Consider the following 10,876-nt stretch of genomic DNA (forward strand, 5'->3'; position numbering starts at 1 on the left):
ACTGGATGTGTTCAAATCAGCAGGTCCTGATGATCTCCACCCCAGAGTGCTGCGGGAATTAGCAGAGGTCATTGCAGGACCCCTGGCTTTACAAGCACTCATGGTGCTCAGGCAAAGTGCCAGAAGACTGGAAAAGGACCAATGTGGTCCCCATTTTCAAAAAAGGGAGGAAGGAGGACCCAGGAAATTATAGGCCTGTTAGTCTTACTTCAGTCTGGGGAAGCTCTTTGAGAAAATTATCCAGGTGCACATCTGTAAGGGGCAAGAAGGGGAGTGTATGCTTAGGGGCAACCAACATGGGTTCATTCGAGGCAGGTCCTGTCAGACCAACCTGGTGGCCTTCTATGACCAGGTCACAAAATCCTTGGATACAAGTGTCGCAGTGAATGTAGTCTCTCAGGACTTTAGGAAGGCCTTCGACATCATCTCTCACCCCATTCTCATTAAAAAAATTAGGAGATTGTGGTATCGATGCCTACAGAGTCAGATGGGTCACCAATTGGCTGGAGGGCCGCACCCAGAGAGTTGTGGTGGATGGGTCATTTTCAACTTGGAGGGATGTGGGCAGTGGGGTCCCCCAGGGCGTGGTCCTCTGACCCGCACTGTTCAACATCTTCATCAGAGACTTGGACAAGGGCGTGCAAAGCACCCTGTTCAAATTCACAGATGACACTAAGATGTGGAGAGAAGTGGACACACTAGAGGAGAGGGACAGCCTGCAATTGGATCTAGACAGGCTACAGGGGTGGGCAGATGAGAATAAGATGAAAATTAATACTGACAAGTGCAGGATACTGCACCTAGGGAGAAAGAACCAACAGCATACCTACAGGCTGGGGAACTCCCTTTGCATCAGCACAGAGGCAGAAAAGGATCTTGGAGTCATTATAGGCTCCAAGGTGAACATGGGCTCTCAATATGGGGACGCAATCAGGAAGGCTTATTGCACCTTGTCATGCATCCACACTGCATCATGAGCAGGTCCAAGGAAGTGATCCTCCCCCTCAGGTCAGGCTGCAGTTGAAGTACTGTGTCCAGTTCTGGGTGCCACACTTCAAGATGGATGTGGACAACATGGAGAAGGTCCAGAGGAGGGCCACTCGCATGATCAGGGGCAGGCCCTACAAGGAGAGGCTATGAGACCTGAACCTGTTCAGCCTCCACAGAGAAGGCTGAGAGGGGATCTGGTGGCCATCTGTAAACTGGCCAAGGGAGACCAGCAAGCAATGGGAAAGTCCCTGTTCCTCCAAGCACTACTGGGAGTAACAAGGAATAATGGCCATAAGTTGATGAACAGTAGATTCAGGCTAGATATCAGGGGGGCACTACTTCACAGTCAGGACAGCTAGGATCTGGAACCAACTTCCAAGGGAAGTGGTGCTCGCTTCTACCGTGGGGGTTTTCAAAATGAGGCTAGACAGACACCTTGCTGGGGTCTTTCCTTCCCATGGCAGGGGATCAGACTTGATGATCTGCTCAGGTCCCTTCCGACCCTACCAACTATGAAACTATGAAAATAAAACTCCTGTCTCATGTGTTACACCACAGGGGGGTAAAATCTGCATGTGTGGTTGCCCCTGCTAAGACCATGATGCCTTCCAAGTTTCAAGAAGATCAGTGCAGAGGTTTGGTAGGAACTGCACCTCTAGCTGCGGACAAGCAAAACTCGTGACATGGGTGACACTGTGCATGTTAAGATGCAGCAGGGTGAATACTGCAGGGATGGTAGCCCCTGCTGTAGCCATGAAGCCTGCCAGCTGTTAAGGAGATACGTGCAGGGGGGTTCTGGGGCCCTGCACCTCTAGCTGCTGACAGGCAAAACTTATGACATGGGTGCTTGAAACTTGGCAGGCTTCATGGTCTTAGCAGGGGCTACAACCCCTGCAGTTTTCACCCCCCTGTGGTGTAACACACACGTGACATGAGTTTTGCTTTCAAGAATTTGGGGTGTAGTTCCCCCCGATCCCCTGCACCACTCTTCTTGAAACTTGGTAGGCTCATGCTCTCAGCAGAGGCTACCACCCCTGCAAGTTTCATCCAAATCAGACAAAAAACAACGTTATAGATATTTCATTGATTCCCCATTATACTCTGTGGCTGAATCGGCTCTGAATCTTTTCCAAAGTGATTCAGAAGCTTTGACTTGATTCGGAAAACCTAAAGCATCCAGCGATTCGATTCAGATTTATAGATTCGGCCTCTGAATCATCCGAATCATCTCCAAATCTAATCATGATCCGAGGCTCTGCACAGCCTTGTCCAAAACCCTCATAGAGCAAGCTCCTTTCCATCAGAGTAGGGCTGATTACACATTTCTCTCTGGAGCCAGTAAACACTATTCCATACAGTGACCAAGAGAGGAGCTGAATAATGACAGAGAAATTCTCCTTCCCCACTAGGTTGGTGGAGTGCACTGCCAGTTCTGCAGTTCCACTCCCCCCTAACCTGGGTGTACCCCATTGGGTACATCTGGGAAGTGGTGTCAGCATACCGTTAGAATACAATGCAAGGCATTTCTTCACATAATCCTTCCCTCAGCAATGAAAACTAACTTTATTCCTGGATGTGAACAAGTCAGAACACCCCACTCAAAAAAGAATTTGGTCCTTTGGATTTGTGGCTATTCTTCACTTGCATATTTGACACCCAACTACTAAGGTAGTAGACATGTTAAAATCCACAGTCCTTGATTAGATTTCCCTGTTCACTTGCAGTTAGTCATCAATGCAAGTTTATTTTTCTTATGGTTTTAATTCTGTACATGTACTTTAGATAAAATTCAGGTGCATTAGACATTTATTTATTTGTGAATATAAAAGCTGTTGTGGGATAACACTGTGTATTAGTGTGAAATTCCAGGATATGAGTCAGCCTGTGGACTATGCTGCACAGTCTGCAGTAATCCTTTGCAAAAACACAGAACATTGATTAATGGTTGCTGAGACTTTATTTTCATTAATGCATTAGGCAATGTCTTGGATGTTTTCAGTTTGCTGATGATACAGCAGAAGGGAAAAAGTTAAGATTTGTTGCTTACAGCTCCTTTAACAAGCACATCTCTTAAATGTGACACTATACCTTGGTGCTGATGATGCAAAACAGAAGAGGAGCAGAAAGAAGAGTCATTTTTAAGATTCCAGGTCTATACCAAAGAACAAGCATTGGCAAAGTGGAAGCCATTCCATTCACAAACTGCTTTTGATGCTGCTGGCCTTTGGGGGTCTGCATGTTTCAAAGGCTGTGGAGTCTCAGAGCCTGCTCCTTATTCTCAGGGTATTTACTTCTAACCACAAGCTATGGGCTGTCTCCACACCTACCCTAGTTCACCTCATTTCCATTCCCAGTCCATTGTAATACCTATATCGTTACTTGCACCTGACAAGTGTAAGTAAGGACTCACTCATTTAGGCCTCAAAGAATCTGCCAGAGGGGCAGACTTTTCACTAGCTTATCAGTTGTAGTTCCTCCACATAACAGTGAAGTTATGCGGCTTCTTTGAACTTCTGCAACCGGAGCCATGGAGACCTGACAACTTATTAGCATCTGCTTTCCTAGCCTAGCTGATACTCAGTGAGTAGGGAAGATGAAGCTTCCTGTCCAGACTTCTCACTTAGGGGAGCCCCTCAAACTGCATGCATCAGTAGATAAAGCTTACACATCCAGTATGCATCAAGGGAAAGAATGTCTACTAATAAAATGCTGCTGCTCCTGCCTATAGCAAGGCAGGCAATAAGACTATATGGTTGAGTTACTGCAACCTACGGACTACAGAAACTTCTGTATGAGTTTTGTGGCCTAGTAAGAAGGGGACAAACACTAGTACAAATAGTGAAGCACAGGTCAAAGGAAAATGAATATATAAGCTTTTATTTCCCTGAAAAGTTTTGAAACTCTTGTATGAAATTTATTATTTTATACTGCACTATTGACCAGATGCCCTGGGCAGAGACTAGGATGGCCATCACAGAGGACATTCCAGTTTTCTGCTACTCTGTCCTCTATTGATATGAAACCGGATACCTTTATGACTTCTACTTTTCTTGAAGAGAAAAAGTCAGTCAGTCTCTATGGCCACCTCTACACATTACAGGTATTGTAAAATTACTTTAAAACAGCTACAAGTGCAAAGTAGCTATCACACAATAAAAAGTTCCAACCAGCTATAAAGTTAGACCTCAAAAAAGTGTACCAACTTTACAACTGGTTGCTATTGAGCTTTAATTTCAAATGTACCAGAATCTCCTCTGCGGTTGGGAACCCTGTCAGCTGACAGTACTCCCAGCTGCAGGGGTACACCTTGCCCAGCATGAAATCCCCAAATCCTGAGGATCGCAGCATGATCCCCAAGGCTTGGGGATGCGTGAAACCCTCAGACTATGCGGGGCTCTTGGCCACCACTGTGCCTCACACAGCTGGGACCGAGAGAACCTCCAACTGCTTCACCTCACCCACAGCTGGGACTGGGAGCCTCATCCATTACAGCCAGGAGTGGGAGCCTCATCAGTCACAGGGCTCTCGGTTCCAGCTGCATGTGGCCCTGGTGGCTGGGAGCCCCCTCAAAGCGGGGCCCAACTGTGGGAACCTGCTTCTTGCCAGTGCAGGGGGACCCACGAACAGGCAATAAGGCACAATTGGCTCTAATGTGCGATCCCACAATCACACCTCCTGCCATGCACACACAGCATAGCAGAAGATGTGATTGTGTGGCTCACACATTAGATCCAATCATACCTTTACCTGCACACGTAGAGGCGGCTTATTGTGCCACCCTGCCTTGCCTTCTGTCTAAAGTCAGGTTAACACAGCTAACTACCTCCCTATCTCAGAGTTTACAATACGAGTACTTGACTTGGATAGCTCACATTGTTTTGAAGTTTATTTCTAGAATCCGAAACCTTTGAACTTTTTATTCCAGTTGGGTAAAGGAAGGAAGGTAGGAGATATTTTCTCTCCTTGAAAATCTAGTATAGACAGTTTTTGTACAATAACTGTTGTGCTATATTTCATAGAACACCTACACATCTTTCATAATGTTTTAGATGTTCTGTAGAATCCCAAATGTCTCCACTCCCTATTTGTTACTGTCTACTAGGGGACAACATAAGTCAAATGCCCCACACTTCTGGTGTAACAGAAAACACTAGATTATGCTTAATCATACAAAATAACTTAGAATTCACAGTCTCAAATCACTGACAAATTATTTTAGCCTACATAGGCCAGATTCTTAGCTGATGTAAATCTGTATAACCAAACAAAAGTCCACATAGCTATGCTCTAGTTTTGTTTTGTGTTTTAATATAGGTTCTTATAACATGCTTCCCACAAAATTTCTGAGAGCCTTCTAGTCATTATTCAACTTGACTAACATCAGTCAATTAATTAAAAATAATTAATTAATACATTAAGCTGCTGCTGTGATGAATTATCAAAGATACAGCCTATTAAAAAATCCAAGACCTGAAAGGGGTAGTCAGCACAGAAACATGACTGCCTCTACTTCTTGTAGCTACCGAAATATATGTATATTATAATAGTATATATGTAGATGCTGTCAGGTGGGCACCTACAAGGTGTTGATAGTGCTTTGGTTTTTTTAAATTGTTCTCCCCTACATTTCACCCCTGGATGGAGAGGCATAATTTAGCCTTTGCTATCCTGCTTTCAGTAACAACCCACCCTTTTGGATTTTCAGAGCAGTGTTGCCAATTGTTATTGATAACTATATTAGACATAATACTTGGAGTTTTCCTTAAATTGCCAGTTCTTGGAGTCATCTGATTACCTAAGGGTCTCAGGTTTCTTTTCCTTTTTGTTTGAAAAAAAGTCAGTGTCTAGTACTTGTCAAGAATAGCTGAAAATTTGAAACTCAAAACTCAACTAACACTCATATGGGAATCCCAAATTTATTTCTATATATATTTACCAAATCTCCTGCTCTTTTAAGCCAAATCTCATGGGGGCTTAGCTTTCTGGAGGCTTAGATTGTGATTTTGGAGTGACAGATGCTGGCAATATTGAAATGCATTTTGACAGAGCCCAGCGTTCCCAGTTGGAACTTCTCTTCAATCAACAGCATATACAAGACCTGCATTGTTTCATTTTGCTTAATTTTCTGTACAGATTCCTTCCTCCTCATGATAAAGTGGACAAGCAAGACAGTTTTGATCTTACTAGTTTTACACCTGTTCACCAACTGCAAGGGAGCTGCTCTTGATTCCCACCAGCAGGAGCTCAGAAATAGCCTGAGTCTTCTCTTGCCTGATTTGTAGTGGCCTTATTGACAATCCAGCACAGGCATCAGTGACATATTTCCTCAGCTGAATTTCTGCAAATAAATGGAAAGTCTTACCAACTTATTCTTCTTGCAGCAAAAATCTATCTAGAAATCCCTTGAGGTACCTGCTTCCTGGCATAGCATTTGCCACTTCTGAGGATTGTCCAGAACAATATGGTGGCGGCGGTGGTGGTATTTGTCAGGTGGATCCATGAATGCCTTCAAATAAAATGGCTTGCATAGTCTGATTTGAACAGGTGGCCCAACTTTTCTGTTTTAGCCAATATCCTCTCTTCAGCTCATTTACTTTTTCCAAACCCTCCCACCTCTTTTCTTTCTTTGCTTTCTTGCCCTCATCATCTTTCCCTTCCCTTTCATCATTTTCTATGTTTGCACCACCTCTTTCCTCACTATTCTTTTATTTCTGTCATCTCTCAGATATGTTGCTTCTTTCCCATCAGTTCTTGACAACTTTCCCTTTCAGTTTCTTTATCTTTTTATTTTAAATATTTTTTCTAGTCACAGTGTGTTTTTCCCTCTGCTCTCCCATATTAAAATATTAAAGATCATTCCTGTTCCTCTAAAGGGGGAAGAAACTTTCAGATAAATATCTTTATCTTGCTCCTGAGTCCTATGACAACACTCCTTTTTAACATGGCTATTGCTGCATATAAAATGTGTAGCATTACAATAGTTAAATCCTCTACTTCCTCTATCTGCCAAGTTTTCTTACAATACATCTGCTTAGCTAAATTCATCAGCTTTTTCTGTTTAAGACTGATAACTGTGTCTCACAAATATAGCTCAAGAACACTGGCAATTAAGAAACAGTGAATACAAGGGAAGATGTATGTGTTTCTTAAGGATTTTTTTTTTTAGATATATGGATCGATCTGTCTGGACTGGTTTAGGAATAATGAATCCTGTACCCTATATGATTGCCCTATATGATCCTTGAGGTCTCTTCAGACCCTGCAAGTCTATGAATACGAACAATTAATTGCAATTATTTCACACAAAAATCTGAGATATCCTGATTGCAGAAGTTACATGATATGGTTTCTGTGCCCTGACTGGATGTGCCAAATGTTATAATCTGGGTTTAATTAAACTACTGTTTGTTTTTTTAGTATCTTGGGTCTTGGAATGAACTTCACATTCACCTCAAATGATGTGTATGTTTTATGCTGGCCTTCTGCACAGGGAAAGGCAGCAGAACAAGCAAACTTGAGAATTTTTGGAGAATGTCCTTTCAGGTTGCACTGAAGGAAGTATCAGTGCTAAAAAACTTCAGGCATTGTACATTTATTAGTTGGGTGCAGAATATACATGTACCTTTAGTTGGTCATATTCACACAAACCATTTCAGTGCACTTGCACAATCCTAGTTATGAAGGAAGAGGTTTTCAGCTTGCTCTTTGTTCCTGGATCCTGCCAAGGTATTCTAGAAAAACTGTCTCTCTGCTTTATCCCCCAGTAAATAATATGTGGTAAGAGTGGACATCCCATCTGAGCACAGCACTTCTGGTGCAGTTATTTGAATGTGAATGCCCAGAATTTGCTGCTTACAGGAACTAGTGTAGATAGAATAATGCTGCATGAATGCCATCAGCAAGTAAACAGAGGAAGTGGAGTCACCTTAATGAAGCACATTCAGTTTTAAAATGTAAGTAGGTATTTGGGAAGAAGTGGATGTTTTTGGTCTTGACTAAATTTTGTAGTGTATCTACACTGCACATTGATCCGTATTAGGATTCTTCCTCCCATTTGAGCCTTGACTGTTCGCCCCGGTGTCAACAAACAGACGCACCCAGATTCACTTGTCCCAGATCCAGATACTGAATATTTAGCCCAGATGGGGACCTATAGGAAAGTGCACTTTTACCACATATTATTTACTCAAAGAATGTTGAGTTAACTGTCACGATGTCTTTGAGGCTATGTCTTTCTAGTCTGCAGTTGATCTTACTTGCTGTCTTGCTATCATATACCCAAACTGTTTCTGTTCAATGTAAGCTTCCCAGACATGCTTGTTGCATTGGGTATGCTGCATACATTGGAGTAATCATGAAATTTCCATTATCGCTCACTTCATACATCTCCACGTAGTAGCAAGTATCTGGTCCATTTTCTTAGTGAATTACAGTCTCTGAGCCATGTACCATTAAAGCTAAGTTCCTGTCATTATTTAGATGCATAAACTTACCTGTTAATGTAGTCACCCTTTTATAATTTCTATTTCTCCAATCAGTTTATTCTGATATTTGTTCTTGTTCATTTTGAGCTCAAGTAGGCAATTTCAGCCAGAAAGTGGAGTTCTTATTTTTATTGTTTGTGATCAGCTGCTTATTGCTATTTGCAAATGAGAAATGAACTATTACTCCACTCAGTAACTGAATGCAACTTTACTTCACAAGCTTTCCATTCCCTAGTACAAGGGGCACGTAAGACTTAGCTATTTTTTTCATGGTTTACCAGCATTCACTTGTCTCATAATTGATCAGGAATGGAAATTCTGCTTATAATTTGTCTCATCTTTCTGGCTCTGTCTATACTACATATTTTAATGACTTTTTATCCATTTATTAGAATGATTGGTTCCAAACCATTATTTTGTAATGATTTATTAGAATGACTGATTTTTGTCCATCTGTAACATGGCTGAAAAAAACGTTTTCACTAAACATGGTCTATTACTTCTCAGCCCCATCTGAACACTATATGGCTGGTCTTTCTGTAATGGGTTGTGGATTTTCTGTTTTATTGTCTACAGGAAAGACAGGACATCATAACTATGCCTGTGAAACCAGTTTGGCTAGTAAGACTCCTCCCAGTTCTCTGTGTGATAGGGAATTATGGAATGCATTGTACCACATGCTAATGTACTGCTCTATGTACTTAGCCTCCAGATATTCTTTCCTATGCTGAGGCAGTAATTTTTCAGATTTTTCCAGAATACTCTTCTCAAATGCATCATAAAGAACATGCAATTGTGGGGGGGGGGGGGGGAAATGTCCTCACTAGCCATTCACAAAAGTATAAAATGTCTCTTGTTAAACTGGCAATCAGTTAGCTCAAAGCTAAAATTTAAGCAAACTCTACCAGTTACAAAACCAGAGTTACATATGGACAGGGCTGTAGGGAAATTTTAAATACTCACTGCCTTTATGAAACTTTTAGCAATACAGGAAGAAAATTGTGAATACTACTATAATAATAATAACAACACCTGTATTTCTGTTGCACTAATTTGTAACACCTCAAAGCACTGGATTACAAGCAAGAATATGGATGCCAGTGTAACTGCAGAGTAACACCTCAGAAATAAGAGAATATATACTGGAATAAATAAATACGAAATCTGGCTTACTTATTTATAAGGTTACTGGTCCTTCTGGTTATTTGTCAAATCCCACTTCCAGTCAAGAAGAAATCTGCAAAGACTCAACTTTCTTGTAGAAGTTGCATCTTGAAATGAAAAAGGGTTTCCCTTCACTCCTGCCCCATGCCCTCCTGTGAGCACAGGTGCTTCAAATCCCTCATTGCTCCTGAGAACAGCTGCACCAGCTGAGGCTTCCCTCCTGAGGCAGGACCAGCGGTGCTATCACACTACCTTGCTCCCCTAAGAGTTCTGCCTGGGGAAAGAGCTACTCTAAATTCTAGCCACAGATGCCAGTTCAACCTGCCTGTGAAATGCACTGAATCACCTGGCCCTGCCCCGTTTGTGGGTTGCACTGTCTTGATCCTGATCTCATAACAGAGTGGAAGCAGATAGCACCTTCCACTACCAAGGCTTAGCGTGCTGGATTATGCTTTTGCTGGAATATACAGGGCTAAATTTTCTACTGGTGATATTGAACACAGCTCCACTGATGTTAATGGCATTTTGCTTCGTTTTAACAGGTTATTTATCTAGTCCACATTTTTTCTTGTACTCTTTCCAAGGTGCATATACTTTATGGAATATACAGGAAAGCATGTAAAGAAAGGATGCCACTATAACAATCTCTCCCTCTCAGAGTGAAAAGCCATAGAATCTCTAAGATCCAACTACCAAGTAGTAATAAAACCAGCCAATAAAGGAGCTATAGTTATCCTTAACCATGAAGATCACATAAAAGAAGCCAACAACTCTGACACCGCCTATAAAAACCTAGAGGAAGATGCAACTCCCCTTTTCACCTTAAAACTCAAAACCACCATCAAATCATTTCCATCTGAATTACAAGGAAAACTACAGAAATTGATCCCCCACTACCCAACCCAGGGATTTTTACATGCTCCCTAAAATCCACAAACAAGGGAACCCAAGCAGACAACTTCCTATGGCCCAAAACACACCAAATGGATCCAGACCATGCCAGGGACAAGACATGTAGAACCTGCCATCTTATCTCCACCACTCCCACAATAACTACACCCCGCAACAGAACCAGCACCATTCCTGGCTCTTACACCTGCACCTCCAGAAATGGTCTTTGAATCCCTCCTCCCAAAGGCAAAGGAGAAAGAGTATCATATTTTGTTCCGGACATTTCACCAAATAACATGAAACTTGTACAAGATCATGCCATGACAAGAAATGCAAAACCTGCCAAC

At 42.2% G+C, this 10,876-nt stretch overlaps 1 protein-coding gene across 3 annotated transcripts in view; it reads right to left on the reverse strand.

Annotated features, from left to right (window-relative positions):
* Positions 1-10,876, reverse strand: part of RBM47 (RNA binding motif protein 47) — a 135,588-nt gene that overhangs the window by 84,408 nt on the left and 40,304 nt on the right. The window contains exons 1-2 of one of the 3 annotated variants that reach the window (XM_019553018.1): positions 9,648-9,884; positions 6,175-6,328 (exon numbers count right to left, since the gene is read on the reverse strand). The exons of 1 other annotated variant lie outside the window; for it this stretch is intronic. The gene's annotated coding sequence lies outside the window, so the exon portion shown is untranslated. Of the gene's footprint in view, positions 1-6,174; positions 6,329-9,647; positions 9,885-10,876 lie in introns of those variants that run through there. One more of the 3 variants, XM_019553019.1, reaches the window with a different exon arrangement.

The sequence above is a fragment of the Crocodylus porosus genome, unplaced genomic scaffold (genome assembly GCF_001723895.1).
Source record: "Crocodylus porosus isolate Cpor-Errol unplaced genomic scaffold, CroPor_comp1, whole genome shotgun sequence".
Lineage (NCBI taxonomy): Eukaryota > Metazoa > Chordata > Crocodylia > Crocodylidae > Crocodylus > Crocodylus porosus.